This window comes from Acomys minous (assembly GCF_964271855.1).
Source record: "Acomys minous genome assembly, chromosome: 16".
Classification (NCBI taxonomy): Eukaryota; Metazoa; Chordata; class Mammalia; order Rodentia; family Muridae; genus Acomys; species Acomys minous.
In genome coordinates, this window is record NC_140498.1 from 63,712,076 (window position 1) to 63,728,417 (window position 16,342).

Below are 16,342 nucleotides of genomic sequence, written 5' to 3' on the forward strand. Positions count from 1 at the left end.
AGATCTCAATGAGTTTGAGGCCAGCCTGGTCTACAAAGAGAGTCTAGAATAGCCAAGGCTAAACAGCAAATGCTGCCTCAAAAGACAAACAAACAAACAAACAAACACAAAACAATGAAAGAAAGAAAGGAAGGAAGGAAAGAAGGGAGGGAGGGAGGAAAGGAGGAAGAAAGGGTGTCATTGTATGGAACCTAAAAATAGAGTTTACTGCCATAGGATGGTGACCTGCATAAGCAGGGGATATTTCCAGATTGAAAGCAAATACCTTTATTTTAGTCAACCTGTCTTATTTACTGGGTTCTGCTCCTCCACAGCTGTGCCGTGTACGAACGCCTCTATCTTTAAACTACATTTTTAGAGAGCGCTGAGCATATTGTAAAGGGAGTCCTTGAACCTGTTACCTTTTCTCCTGCCCAGTCAGTTTGTCTATTGTCTCTGTTTACCCTGCACCAAGTATAACGTTTGCTTTTGCTTAGAAATGGCTGTCCCATGAGTTTTGCAGTAATGGCCTCATCTAGCTTTGTGTTTATCTATGCTTAATGATCTCTGGGACAAGAGGAAGATTTCCAAATAGGCCCAGATAATGATAACTTTAGAGTTTTCCTAAAAAGACTCAGGCATAATTTTCTCAGGAAAAGACATGAGATGAATCTCACTGCAGAAAGTCCCCAAGAATGCAACACACAGAACCCAAAACCCGGAAGTGAGACGTGCAACGACAGAAACTGCAGCATTCGTCTCAGCGTTGTTGGAATTGTGTCACATAGATGTGCTGGCTTCATGACTTTCGCCATTTCCTGGGGACATTGCTGTGTCAAATATGACTCCGATTGAAGCTACTCTAAAAAGGGGTGTGTGTGTGCGTGCGCGTGCGCGTGCACGTGGCATGTGTAAATGTTAGAAATCTGTCAACAAAGTTTGTGCCTAAATGTAATTTTTTTAAATTTTATTTATTTATTATTATGTATACAGTACTCTACTTGCATGTACTCCTACAAGCCAGAAGAGGGCGCCATATCACATTACAGATAGTTATGAGCCACCATGTGGTTGCTGGGAATTGAACTCAGGACCTTTGGAAGAGCAGGCAGTGCTCTTAACCACTGAGCCATCTCTCCAGCCCCCTAAATGTAATTTTTTTAGTGCATTCTTTTATACTTCTGGGCTGTGGTCCTCCCAAGACTATGGTTCTGCTTAAAAACAGCTAAGTTCTACAACCCGTCAAAAACGTTATGGATACACAAAAACATGAGATAACCTAAAATTGCAGTTATGTTTTCCTAACCAAAGCTTGGAAGTCATTTATTTGCGCATGGTTAGGTAAACTTCACACACATAACTAAGTATAGTTGAGAAACAGTTTGCAAAGTAGGATAATGCAGACGGAAATGTCTGCAAAGCTCTACCAATAAAATTGCTAATATCACCCATGACATAAATGTGGAGCAACCATACGAGGCTGTCTCAGTTGATCAAAACTTCCTGAATCTGTGATTTGCTGGAATGAGTAAAAACTTAATCCTAGGGTACTGTGCGATGCTCAGCGGGCCACTTGCTGATAACATGAATACAACGCCAGAACCCATGTGCTGGAAAACGAGAACCGACTTCAGAAAGTTGTCTTCTGACCTTCACACAGAAACATGGCATGATCCCTCCCCCCAGTAGGTGGGGCGGGAGCCATTCTACAATGGGGGGGGGCGGGCTTAGTTCTGCACCACAACCTGTTATAGCACAACCTTCTCACTTCCCAGGTCTTTCCGAAGCAGCATAGAATGTCGGGCGCATGGGAAAGCTGGGGGCAGAGAGAGCTGAGGTGCTGGAAAAGGAGGTGAAAGCAGTTAATGAGTTAACATTGTCTTTGACATTGTGCTGTCTGACGTATCAAATCCGCTTAATTTGCAAATGGAATAGATCAGTAACAGATTTATAAATTGAAACGTAAGATTTCATTCTCCCCTCACTTTCCTTGAAAGTGTCATAATCTTATGACAATTTAAAAGGTGATGAGTGAATTATAATTTTAATAGTGTGAATAAGATACACACACACACACACACATATATATGGTCTTTGACTTTTCACAAATAAAAACGTCTTGGTTGTTTACATTAATAAAAAACAAAGAAAAGCTACCCTGAATAAAAATATATCTAGCAACAAACTTTTCTCTTTTGTTGTTGCTGTTTTTTTTTTTTAAATATGTTTTTGAAGACAGGGTTCTTCTGTGTAGCCCTGGCTGTCCTGGAACTCTCTCTGTGGATAGACCAGGCTGTCCTCGACCCCACAGAGGAGGCCTGCCTCTGCCTCCTGAGTGCTGGGATTAAAGGCTTCCACCACCGCCACCCAGCTACAAGCTTTTCTAAAACCATGTAGCACACAGAAACATTTTTTTTTTCTTTTTTGGTTTTTCGAGACAGGGTTTCTCTGTGTAGCTGTCCTGGACTCCCTTTGTAGACCAGGCTGGCTTCGAACTCACAGCGATCCGCCTGCCTCTGCCTCCCGAGTGCTGGGACTAGCACACAGAAACGTAATTTCAAGCCAGTCATGCAATTTAGACAAACAACTCAAGTTATTGTCCACTTTGGACTGAGAAGGAATTATTCTCAGAGTTTGGGGGAGGAGGGCATTAATGCGTTCTCATAGCAACAGCATCATTCTCTCCCTCCTTTACAGAAGAGGAAATGAGAGCACAGAAAGTCGGGTGTACACATTTCTGACAGTCGTAATACTTGGGCTAGCTCACTAAAGTGTCGGGGAAGGCAGTGACCCAGCAGCATGTATGTAAAGAGAGCAAAAACATAGCTGAGGGAAGCACTATTCCAAAACAAGTCAGCATAAGTAAAAAGTAAAAAGCAAATGAAATCAAGCTGTCGGTAACATGGGCGTTAATACCCAGGCAGCTGCTATTGGGATGTGTCACAAAGCTAGGACCTGTTTTAGTCTACCACCACATGTTTGATATTTGTAGAAAAAAACACCAGATAAGGGGGCCTGTGTGGGACAGTTAGTGCTGGCAAATAGTGAAAAACACATGTCTCACTTCACAGATAAGAATGAGATCTCAACCAGTGGAAATTAAGGCTGCAATTATTTAGAGGCTGAGGTATCATTTGATTTGCATCTTTAACCGCTGAGAGTAAAGTATTAGATTAGCATTTCTAAAAGAAACTATTACAATACAAAACTGCCCCAGCCCGCCGGGGTTCCACTAAAGCTCGGGAGGAAAATTTTCCTGTATAGAGACAGAACACTAGACACGAAGAAGGGGGCAAGTCTGCATTCTGATCAAACCCCTTTTATTGAAAATTTTCACAGAGTTTATATAGGCACAGAGGCATGGGTAGTTGTGTAAGCAAGGGTTGCTATGGATACCTAACTCTGGAATGCTCCAGCAGGTAGGTATCTACCTTTACAGCTGCTAATTGCAGGAGAGAAATTGCAGGAAAGTCGTGAAGGATCTGGTCAGTCAGGAAAAAACTCCCGGAACTGCTGCTGGCAGGCAGCTGGCCCTTAATCTGATTTTATCAGTAGTCTCACCGGGAAAGGAGTAGCTCGGGGGTCTAGAGTGACCAGCCCCCACAGTAAACCACAACAGGTGTCCAACTGCCGACCTACGACAAGGTCAGCTAGTTTCTGGTGAATGGCAGACTGCTGGAGAAATAGGAACCTAGGTTCTGACAAGATGGCTGAACATTGGCCATGTAGCCCGTCCCCTACATAAAAAGAAGATTTTTTTTTCAAGTGAAAAAGATGATTAAAGAAAAACGACATCATAAAGAAAGAAAGGGGCGGGGGGGGGGGGGGAGGAAATAGTTAAAAGCAACGAGCCACCTCCTGTACAAGGAGGGACTCTGTGACCTTATGAACTGTCCACAAAGGTGCTCCAGCACCCTAAAATAACACTGCATATTAGAGCACAGTCTTCCTAGAGTTCTGTAGTGCACTTCGGCACACATCCCAGGGTACTTTACAATCAGTATGGGTTAAAAGAAAACCAGAGCCCATATAATTCCTAATAGAAATGTTTTTAAAATGCTAAGCAGAACAAATAACTTAAGTCTAGATTTAAAAGTCCCGACACCCAAGAGTGTTCCCTGCCTCAACTGGCAGTGACTGCAGAGTAGGCTGCTGCTCTCTTCTGGAATGTTCCAGGCTGGCTTATGTTTCTTTTTTTCTTTCTTTCTTTCTTTTTTGGTTTTTTTTTTTTTTTTTGGTATTTCGAGACAGAGTCTCTCTGTGTAGCCTTGGTTGTCCTGGACTCGCTTTGTAGACCAGGCTGGCCTCGAACTCACAGTGATCCGCCTGCCTCTGCCTCCCGAGTGCTGGGATTAAATACTCCGAGCATGCTATAGTCGTGTAGTTTCCAATGAGACAGGTGTGGTGCCTGCGTGATTGTTCTGAACTGGAGGGAGGGCTTGTTGATGAGTTTGCTAGGGGTGTAAATCTGGCATTGAATTAAAGTGAATTTAACAAGTCAATCTGGATAAAACCCCACTTGAAATTTTAGTACTAATTGAAAGCAAAAATGATCAAAATCAGTCCAAAACTAGTTCTGTTTAACAAGAAAACTAGTTTGATTAGCCTGATTTTGTTGTAGCTCCTTTTTATTTTTATTTTTTTATTGCTTTTTTCAATTGTTTAATAGCAATTTACTCAGACTAGGATTTCCAAGTCTTGGAAATATTAGTTCACACATCATAGGGAAAGGGGTCATATTCTCATAATATGATAATTTTCTCTGTGTCAGTGATCCTAAGGTCAAATACAACCTAGTCAGATCTAAAACAAGGTATCAGTAAAAAAGAAAAAATATGTGGAAATGAAGAACTTCCATATTATTAAACATTTGAAATTGGCATCCTTGAATTCTTTCTATTTAACTACTGTGAAGATACAGCCTATAAAATATTAGGATCAATTTATTTAAGTTAGACAGTTTCTTCGTTAAGCTTAGCTTTTAGGTTTAATAGCTATGAAGGTTGGAAAAAGCTGACCCAACTACTGTAAACAGCCTGCGTATCTACATCATCTGGGAAGGAGCCAGATACTTGTCTTAAGAAAAGAAAACTTGCAATTGAGAGGATGTTTTCCTGTGGTTGAGGCAGACTGTAACATTCCTAAACGGAGAAAGTAAATGATGTCCTGAGTGGTTTAAGGGACCAAAAAAGTTAAATTATGAAAATCGTGTCAATTCAGACCCTTAACCCTTGCAGGACTGGCCTGCCAATTATATAACTGAATCCACCATTGACAATGCTAATTAATTTATCAAGTACTTCAGGAACTGACAAGGCAATTACTAATAGAAAATATTAATCAATAGATTTCCCTCTGGGAGCTCAAGGCCAGCCAGTTCTCATAGAAAGCTCCAGAATAGGCAGGAGTACAGAGCAAAACCCTATCTCCAGAAACCACAGATAAATAGATAGACAGACAGATAGACAGACAGACAGATAGACAGACAGACAGACAGACAGATAGATAGATAGATAAGGTAGAGTCAGTACTTAGGATTGAAGAAAAGCTTTGCTTTGCAATTGTAAAAGCAGAGAGAAAATCCCTTAGGGAGCTCCCTTCAAGGATACGTGGTGTTCAGCCACAGATCTATAGCTCTTCACTAAGAAGAGGCAAGGATACCAAGCACAAAGCTGTTCTTCAGCACACCTGCCAGTTCCGTCCTTGCTCATCAGGGTAGACCCATCTAATGATAAAAGGTTTGCACTCTGAAATTAGTCTGGGAAATTTCACTGCCCACTAGACCAAATAAAATGCTAAACTTTAACTCTGGGCTTCAGTAAAAAGGCCATCGTGAGCTCAGTCACACACCGGCTCTGTGTATGTGATTAGCTAAAACCATCCAAACATTCTGTGCTCAAGGTTTCTCACCTGAACAGAGGGCTAGAATTCTCTCATACTAAGAGAGAAATGTTGTGTCCATCAAAAGTATGACAAGAGATAATTATACACTATGATTTCAGCTGCTAATAAAAATGCCTGACCTACCGGCAGCCTGTCAATATGTTTTAATTTTCTAATATGTACTTTGGAATGAAAAAAATGTATTAATATGTGAATATATTTCATAATCTTTTTTGTTGTTGTTGTTGTTTTGTTTTTTCGAGACAGGGTTTCTCTGTGTAGCCTTGGCCATCCTGGACTCACTTTGTAGACCACGCTGGCCTCGAACTCACAGCGATCCGCCTGCCTCTGCCTCCCCAGTGCTGAAATAAAGGCGTGCGCCACCACGCCCGGCTCATATTTCATAATCTTATATAAAAAGTGACATATGAATACTGATATTTTCAGAAAAGAATATGATGAGTCATATTTTAAAAGTTAAGAAACATATCATTTCAGTCTACATAGCTACAAAAAAACAAAGTACAAGCCTTAAAAAGATAAAAAAAAAAAAAGAAAAGAAAAACTTCTGTACTCATATACTAGATTTTATTTTATTTTATTTTTTAAGAATGTAACATTTATTTTATTTTTATTTTTTAATTTTTTTATTATTATTAATTTATTCTTTTTTTTTTTTAGTTTTTTGAGACAGGGTTTCTCTGTGTAGCCTTGGCTGTCCTGGACTCGCTCTGTAGACCACCAGGCTGGCCTCGAACTCACAGCGATCCGCCTGCCTCTGCCTCCCGAGTGCTGGGATTAAAGGTGTGCACCACCACGCCCGGCTATTAATTTATTCTTGTTACATCTCAATGGTTGTCCCATCCCTTGTATCCTCCCATTCTTCCCTCCCTCCCATTTCCCCCTTATTCCCCTCCCTTATGACTGTGACTGACGGGGACCTCCTCCCCCTGTATATGCTCATAGGGTATCAAGTCTCTTCTTGGTAGCCTGCTGTCCTTCCTCTGAGTGCCACCAGGTCTCCCCCTCCAGGGGACGTGGTCAAATATACACTAGATTTTAACACTATGCTCAGCGTTATACTACTGACAGAAAACCAAGTGAACACTAAGTGTACCAAATGCCTGTGGAGATGACTCGCAAGGCTCAAGGAACCAGCTTACTTAGATGCTAAGTCTCAGGAGGGGAAGACGGTATTTTATTATGCATTTTTCAAGCAACTGATAATAAATTTAAGATCCAAAAACATCTTGAAAGATGCTGTCTGAAAAAGGAGAGCTGAAAAAAATCACTTCCTCACTTCCTCAGTGCGTTTTTTCTAAACGGGATACTAAAGCCTAGTTCTGTTTCTATGAATTGAAAAACATGGCAACTCTCATTCACTTTACATAGGACTTGACTTGGAGCTGTCTTTTCTGCAGGCTTAAAAAAAAAAAAAAAAAAAAAGAAACAGAAAATGGTCCCTGTTCCTTTAAAAGCATGGAACCTGTGATATGTGCATGTACTTGCACACCAGCAAGTGTGAGGGAGGAGGGGAAGGCTAAAAAACATGCACACAGCAAACTGAAATAAAATCTCACAGGAGTATCTGTCCCCAACATTTCTAGAAAGAAATAGTAATTAGGCAGAAATAAGAATTGACCTTTTATTTATGGTAACCTTGAACAAAACAATCTGCCCTTTTTCCCAGTGTATGCATTCATCTAATGTTTGATGAATTCAGTATGGAAAACTCTAGGGAAAACAAGCATCAAACCTTTTGCTTTATTGTACATCAAAATATTTACTTTTATAAATTCCAATTTACATCCTACGTCCATAATGCTCCAAAGTTCCATGACAACAGACTTTCTTGTTTCAGAATCACCCTGTTTAACTACATTTAGTTGCCATTCACAATACAACGCCTGGCCCACCTCACCACATCCACTGAAAAACAGAAAGGTAACAACAAAGCGTCTAACCTCAGATCGCTAATGATCTAAGGATTTTAACATCCTAGTACATTTTACAAAAATAAACAAGCCTGTGAAACAAAGAAATTAATAAACATGTGTCACTCTGCTTGGGCAGATTTCTGATAGGAAAATACTAACAGAAATAAAAGCATGAGCTGTCAGTCAAGCCAGATACCATACACTTAAGAAATCTCTTTGCGAGCCGGGCGTGGTGGCGCACGATTTTAATCCCAGCACTCGGGAGGCTGAGGCAGGCGGATTGCTGTGAGTTCAAGGCCAGCTTGGTCTACAAAGGGAGTCCAGGACAACCAAGACTACACAGAGAAACCCTGTCTCAAAAAACCAAACCAAACAACAAAAAAAGACATCTCTTTGCAGCTGGAGAAGGCCTTAGAAAGATTGTCAGAGTAGGGCCGGGCGTGGTGGCGCACGCCTTTAATCCCAGCACTTGGGAGGCAGAGGCAGGCGGATCGCTGTGAGTTCGAGGCCAGCCTGGTCTACAAAGTGAGTCCAGGACAGCCAAGGCTACACAGAGAGACTCTGTCTCGAAAAACCAAAAAAAAAAAAAAAAAAAAAAAAAAAAAGATTGTCAGAGTATAAACACTGTTGCATTAAAACCTAAAAGCTCATTGTAAAAATCAACACCTACTTTTAAGTCTACCATTGGGCAAGAGCATAGACAGAGCAAATCAGAACCCAGATCAGTCATTAACCGACACCTTGACTTTATAGAAAACAAAACTCCTGCACTGTCAAAGGAGAAGCCAAGGGCTATATCATCCCTTCTAATTCTAAGAATCCTGATTCAACTGGACATTTACTTAGCAAGTATCAGTCAGTACACCCAGCGCTGAGGACGGGGCTTGCTGAGGACCCCTCAAAAGGTTCTGGTAAGACCTTCCTACTTTCTCCTAGCAATAGATTTTTTTTTAGCTCAATGTATTGTTTAGGGATCCTTCAGCCACTCTTGTTACTGGCATATCTTAACATATTTTAAAAGCCCGTAAGGCTCATACAGTGAGATACATCTATTGTGCTGTTTCCTTTTTTTTTATATAGCTCCAAGACTAAGCCTTAAATTTCCCTTTGTCATCCTGCTCACTGTGAAAATGGCACATGCTCAGTTCATTACTCGTGATGGCGTTAAGCAAATCCATAATCTAAGCTACAAGAAAATGGAGCTCATTGGCTGAATGTGACTGCAAAATAAATACTTCTACCAGACCATAAAACAGACCGCTAGTGTTTGCCTAAGCTGACTTCCATAATCAATAGACTCCTGACCACATGATGATACAGGCTATTGTTAGATGGAGTATTCAGAGTAGAATTCTGGTTTTTTGTTGTTGTTGTTGTTGTTTGTTTGTTTGTTTTTTTCGAGACAGGGTTTCTCTGTGTAGCCCTGGCTGTCCTGGACTCACTTTGTAGACCAGGCTGGCCTCGAACTGACAGTGATCCACCTGCCTCTGCTTCCTGAGTGCTGGGATTAAAGGTGTACACCACCATGGCTGGCCAAGAGTACATTTTTAAAAAGTGAACTAATTCTTCAAAATTTGTTGTAAACTCCTAAGGGGCAATAATGATAGACCTTTTGTTCCAAGCAAGAGAATTTCTTATACTTATAATTAACATATTTATATAATTAACCACTACTTTCAGCCAACATGTTCTCATTTTTTGTAATAAAGGAAGCACCCTGTAATGGTAGCATGCTGAAATTGTGCATTGTGACACTGCCTCAGACAGGGCTCACAGAGTACTCAGAAATTGATCTAAGAATGAGTCGGCAGAGTGTAGTGTCTTCTGCTGGACTGTTTTTTTTCTGGGCAGAGTCCCCAGCCAGCCAAGGTAGACATGCTGGGAGCAATTGCATGCTGGAGTAGCAGAACCAAGCAAGGGGGCTTCCTGGAGGCAGCCCACTTGGTCTTGCATGGCTGACAAATGGGTGTGTCCCTGGTTTAAAGCCCCAGGGATTTTGTCTGAGGACTGCTTAGTGTAGCTATCCTGCCTGGCCATGCTTGTCTCATACATCTGGCTTGGCAGAGACCCTCACTGCATATTGCATCACTCTGTGGGGCAGGTTTCCTGAAGATTGTTTTGAAGAAGTACCTTCATGACATAGTGCTGTTCAAATGAATTGATGGTTTCCTAATCCCTGGTGATGACTTTAAAGCACCTCTGATTTGAGTCAAGTAATTTTTAAAACCCTCCTGGAGGACAGCAGTGACTGCCAGGAGCTGTGGGAACCTCCATAAGTCATGAACCTGATTCACACCAATAGGAAAAACAAGATGAAACAAATTATTGACAAAGGAAATACGTTCATTCTAGGTTTAGTCCAAGGATAAAGTCCAGGTGTATACCATGAAAAGAAAGACCACAGGAATCTAGAAACAAATAATAAATGGTTAGCTACAGGAGACAAGACAGACTCCTGTCTCTTGGAAAACCCTTGACGTAAAAATCTCTTGCTTTGAACACACAATGTACATTTGAAATAAGAAAAAGAAGCCGGGCGTGGTGGCGCACGCCTTTAATCCCAGCACTCGGATGGCAGAGGCAGGCAGATAGCTGTGAGTCCGAGGCCAGCCTGGTCTACAAAGAGAGTCCAGGACAGCCAAGGCTACACAGAGAAACCCTGTCTCCCAAAAACCAAAAAAAAAAAAAAAAAAAAAAGAAATAAGAAAAAGATAAAACTTCTTTTTTAAACTCATAATGAGCATATAAATAAAACCACTCTTTTAAACTTACAATACACAGAAAGAACTTAGTGTCAATAGTTGTACTGTGACTCCCTTTTTATGTAACGATTGTTTACATTTTTGAATGAGGTGATTTTCTCCATATATAGAGAACCTTAGCATTAAATTGTATAACATCCCAAGACAGAAGTAAATGGCCATTGAAACCATCTGCTTCATTCAAAAATGTGTCTGTCTGTCTGTTTATATGTCTAATTATCTGTATTTATTGTCAATATGTATTTACATGTATATATTTCTATCTGTATGTTTACATATATGTGCATGAATGGTGTCTTTTGGAGCTTCCATGTTGTGTCAATTGATTGTATGCGTGCATGTGTGTGTGAGGGTCATAAAATTCTGCTTGCTTTGTCTGCCAAATGTGTCTGTTTCTGCATACTTCTAAGCTTAGTAACTTTAGTAAGTGACAAGCAGTCCAGAGTGGCTTCTTCGGCCTTCTTAGTTAGGTTTTTAGCTTCCAGCAAGCTGCTATTCATTGCTAAGCCATCAAGTCAAAAGGAACTGAGGTTTTTCCTTTTACAACCTATGGCTTAACCACCTGGCTGAGCTGATTAAGACCTCCTGCTGTCCAATAACAAAGGTTCTAGCTACAGAGCTGTTTTGGTGGCAGAGAAGCCAGAAGGCCTGAATAGTTCAATTGATAAGGCTCCAGACCCTGATTTAAGGTTCCATTTCCTGTTACCTCTTTTTCCTTAAAAATTAAAGTGTAAATCGCAAGATCCTGCTCTGAAGGATTAAGAGTTAGTGTGTAGAGAGAAAACACCAGCCGTCAGCTGGTATTCGCAGATGCTGCAGCCTGCCTTGGTTTGCCCTATGTGCTAGAGTTGGCCTCTAGCAGAGAAAGGGCATATGAATTCTATTCAGAATGAACCAGTCATATTTCAAAGGTCAGCAGAGGTCTAGTCACTTAGCGTTTTTAGCAAATTCTTGCTTCAGATACCAGTCGCTTGAAACCAGGACCCCCATCAGACCTCAAGTGGAAGCTGCCCCCTGATGTCTTATTACTTATGACACACTGTACTGAGGGGTTTCTCTTGCAACACTGCCTGCCTTGGACTTGGATCTCTCTCTCTCTCTCTCTCTCTCTCTCTCTCCCTCCTTCCCTCCTCTTCCTCTACTCTACTCCCCTCTCTACTTTCTTTCTCCCTCTTCCTTCCTCTCTCTGGGGTACCCTTCCCCCCTTTTATTTCTCCCCGCATACTCACTTAATAAACCTCATATAATATAGTATCTGTTGCCTGGCATCTTGTTATTTTATCATCTTATTGTCTTTTTATTAATCATAGCAGAGATGCCTTATCTAGCCTCAGTAGAAGAAGATTCATCCACCTAGGCTTACTGCAGCTCGATGTGCCAAGGCTGGTTGGTACCCACGGGAGGCCGCCCCTTTTCTCAGTAGAAAGAAACAAGTAGAAGGGGGGGGAGAGGGAGGGAGTGTAATAATCATAACTACAAAATAAGTAAAACACAATACAATGAATATATATGTATATATATGTATATATATATATATATATATATATATATATATATATATATATATATATTACACATAAGTAGTTTCATTTTGCCATTTTTGTGCACGTCTAGACTGGGCTTGGTTCCTATTCTTCTGTGCCATTACATTCCCTCAGCCATATCTTGGTGACTGTTACTCTGACTTTCACTAAAGCTCAGCCCCCTCCTTCCTCATGACCTAGAAGAGACCAAATGTATCCTATTTCTGCTGTGGAACTCCTTTGCTTCATGTAAAACCATGTCTAGTTCTAGTCAATTTCCTTATAATACAGCAGTTCCCTAGTCGCTGTGCCCAGTTTGAAGTCTTACCCAGAGTCTCCTTATGTGCTATGCTGTTGTTCATTCTTTATTTTTATTTTTATTTTTATTTTTTTTAAATCATCCTTCTGTTTCTGGGTAACGGCATTTTGATTGTGAAGGAAAGGCTATGTAGTGTATTCATGACATGGATATGAAGTAAAAAACACTCACTAATGAGTTTAATATCTATGTTCATCAAGGAAGGGAGCTGACACTTTCTATTTTCACTGTGCTCACTTGGCTGTGGGACAAGGGTAACACCAGCTCACAGGGACCAGTTTGGAAGCACTCCTTTAGTTTCTCTTTCATTAACTATTTTCTGTATCTTTGATAAGCATTTTTCTCCAAAGTATTGATAGATTCAGTAAATCCATAAGGATTTAGACCAGAGGCAGGTGGATCACTGTGAGTTCGAGGCCAGCCTGGTCTACAAAGTGAGTCCAGGACAGCCAAGTCTACACAGAGAGACCCTGTCTTGAAAAACCAAAAAAAAAAAAAAAAAAAAAAAAAAAAGCCAGGCGTGGTGGCGCACGCCTTTAATCCCAGCACTCAGGAGTCAAAGGCAGGTCCTGTTGGATGGACCCTCCCTTACACTGAAAGCCACACCTAAAACCTCTCAGGACATGCCTGGTATATGTCCCTTCAGTCAAAGGCCTCCATATATGGCTAGGTCTTATGTCCTCCTGAGTAACACCCCCCCTTACAGCAAAAATCCAAACATGCTTGAGCTAGGAGTCAGCGCAAGTTATAGACCTCTTCCCTATACCAATGCCACACACACGCAGAGGGGTGATGTAACTTTGTGATGGCTGTCACCACACACGTGCACACACGCACACGCACACGCACACGCACACGCACACACACACACACACACACACCTATGTGCTGGCTTGTGATTTTGCAGTTACTGGCAGGTTACTGGACCAATGACGTGGGAGAACCAGGCCCACTGTGTGTGGGTCCAGGGTGTAAGTTCTTTCTGAATGGTGGAAGAAAGCAGCCTGAGGCAGCCGTGGAGAGGCAGCCAGCAAACAGCTGTCCTCTCTTCTTGCTTGGATTCCTAGCATACCTTCCTTAATGATGGAATTTGGACAGAACCATGGTACCAAATAAGCTTTTCCTACTATATTGGTTTTTTTTTTTTTGTCATAATGTCTATTACCAATAGAAAGTATAAGCTGGGCGTGGTGGCGCACATCTTTAATCCCAGCACTCGGGAGGCAGAGGCAGGCGGATCGCTGTGAGTTCGAGGCCAGCCTGGTCTACAAAGTGAGTCCAGGACAGCCAAGGCTACACAGAGAAACCCTGTCTCAAAAAAACAAAAAACAAACAAACAAAAAAAACCAACAACAACAACAAAAAAAACAAACCCAAAAAACCAATAGAAAGTATTAGGACAGGATCTCCATGCAGGGCCACAATCTTGGATTCTTCCTGCATATACCTCCTCAGTACTGGGATGCAGACATGTATCAGAACACTATATGAATAAAGACAAGTTTTATGATCCAATAGATTTCATGGAGAAAAGAAATCAAGGCCTAGGACTAATAACATGACACAATTTACAGAAAGTTCCTCAAGTGCATGGATTGGAGAAATTGTGGTGAGTGAGGGCAGACACAACAACAACAAAAAATGTGCCCAACAATATATACAGAGACAGGGGAAACTTGTAATGTGCTGAGAACCTCTCAGAGGATACAAACAGAAGAGTAAAATCTTGAGATGGTACCTTAAGGGACATGTGGGTATAAACAGTGATTGCTGAAACATCAGTTTAGCAGGTTGGTCAACCACCTAGTTCAAACCCTGGGATAACGTACCCACTTCACTGAGTACAAAGTGGTTCCAGAAAGCAGGATGTACGTGAACACATGGCAACCAGCTCACAAACACATTGTAACACACATAATCTTGATCATGAGACCAGAGGATGCGGGGCATTATGAGCCCTGCCGTAGCACACAGCCCATCACATCCCCGGAGCCTTGTTTGTGCAGCCAGAGGGATAACACTCCTAGATCATGTACCATCCCCTCAGCTGGTGTAAGATTCCAGGTGGTTTGGAAATAGCCATCAGGATGTTAGCTGAGCAATGTGAGATAAACTGGGAAGGACAAGTTAAAAATTCTCTCTGCCCTCAGAATTTACTACCCCTACCTCACCCTACTTAGAATTTACTGCCCCTACTGCCCCGGCCTGCCGGGGTTCGACTAACGCTCAGAAGGAGAATTCTCCTGCATAGCGACAGAACACAAGGCACAAGAAGGAGAGCAAGTCTTTGATCAAGCTCTCAAATTTTATTTTTCAAGTAGAAGGTTTTATAAGGCAGGGGGCAGGGAAGCATATTGCTATGGCAACCCAGCTGCAGGCTATCTCAAGATGCGAGGAACTCCAAGCAGGTCACAACCTTCTGCCACACTGACTATTTTGCTATCTTTAGCTAATCTAACTGTTAAACTACAACAGGGCGGCTCCGTCTAAATCCTACCTTTAGTCTAACTGCCAAACCACGACAGGGTCAGCTGGTTTCTGGTAAATGAGACTGCTGGAGAAACAGGAACCTAGGCTCTGACGAGATGGCTGAACATTGGCCATATGGCCTGTCCCCAACACCCTACCTCACCCCACACCCACTCAAAATTTACTGCCCCTACCTCGCCCTACTTAGAATTTACTACGTCAGTCACCCATTGTTAGCCTATCACTCGTTAATTAACCTTTGCAGTTAACTTCCGCTTCTGTACACGGTCTATTCATCCCCGACTTTGGCAGAACGGGGTCTTCGAAGTCTTCTGAGCTTGGTGGACCCTGGCACTCATCGGCTCAATAAAATTCCTTTGCTTTTGCATCGACTCTGGACTCTGGCTCTCATTCGGGCTCCCGGGAATAGACTCGGGCGATCGGAGTCTAACACCATCTCTTCTCTAAAGCAGCACCACGTGGCTCCACAACTTAGCTCAAGCAGAACAAAGATGAGCCCCGCACAACCAGCCCTTTGTGTTGACTGCAGGGGGTTTATATCCTTCATCGAGAAGAGGCTCCTGTGTATTTAACAGTCTTGATTTTCCCTAGTGATCTGTGGGTGTGAGAACCTTTGTGCCCCTAACAACCTAAGTGGACTGAACCACTACCGGATTCTTTTAACTTTCCAATTGTAGTCAGCCATTGTTTGAGTACTTGGACCGCCGCCTGTGACATTCTAATAAGTCTGCTTTCTACATATATAGAAACTCATTCAATCCGTTCTGTTTATCTAAAGACCTTGACTAAGGCAGCTGTTTGTTTCGTTTCCCACTTTCCCACTGAGGCAGATGTGCCAGCTAACAACAGCTCTCCACAGTGTTTTGTCATCAGTTTCCTGCTTTTCTCTCAGGGTTCTCTCCTATCTACCAGGTGAAAAGTAGCTGCAGTTTACCTGAGCTCAGCATGAAGCCACAAAACGATGATCTTGTTTCCTAAAAAATCCCTTTTTAGTTGTGAATATTCCGGGCACCCTTTTACGATGTGGGGGCAGATTGATAACGCCACTACAAGTTGAGCCACGGGCTCTGCGTGTTGTTCGCCTTGATTTCTGGAGCCCTGAGGGAAGCTCTTATCAGGCAAGGTCCAAAATAACTGCCAGGTGAGCACAGTGTGGGCCCATAAAGGGGGGGAGGGGGCACAGGAGGATGAGCAACAGGAACCGGCATGTTGGGCCCTTCCCGGGGCTAGGGAGGAAGACAGATGGATAAGCGATTGGAGGACCCGCACAAGTGCTACTGAAATGCACGTCTCTGCATATTTGCAAAACGTCTGGCCCCGGGATTGAAAACTTGGGCCAGCAGCCACTTTGCTGCTTCCCCCTCAGTTAACTCTAAGCAATGTGCTCTTGTCGCCTAAGACTCAGTGGCCAATCATGGCCTCCAGGCCGACCTGCCGGTCAGACGACGA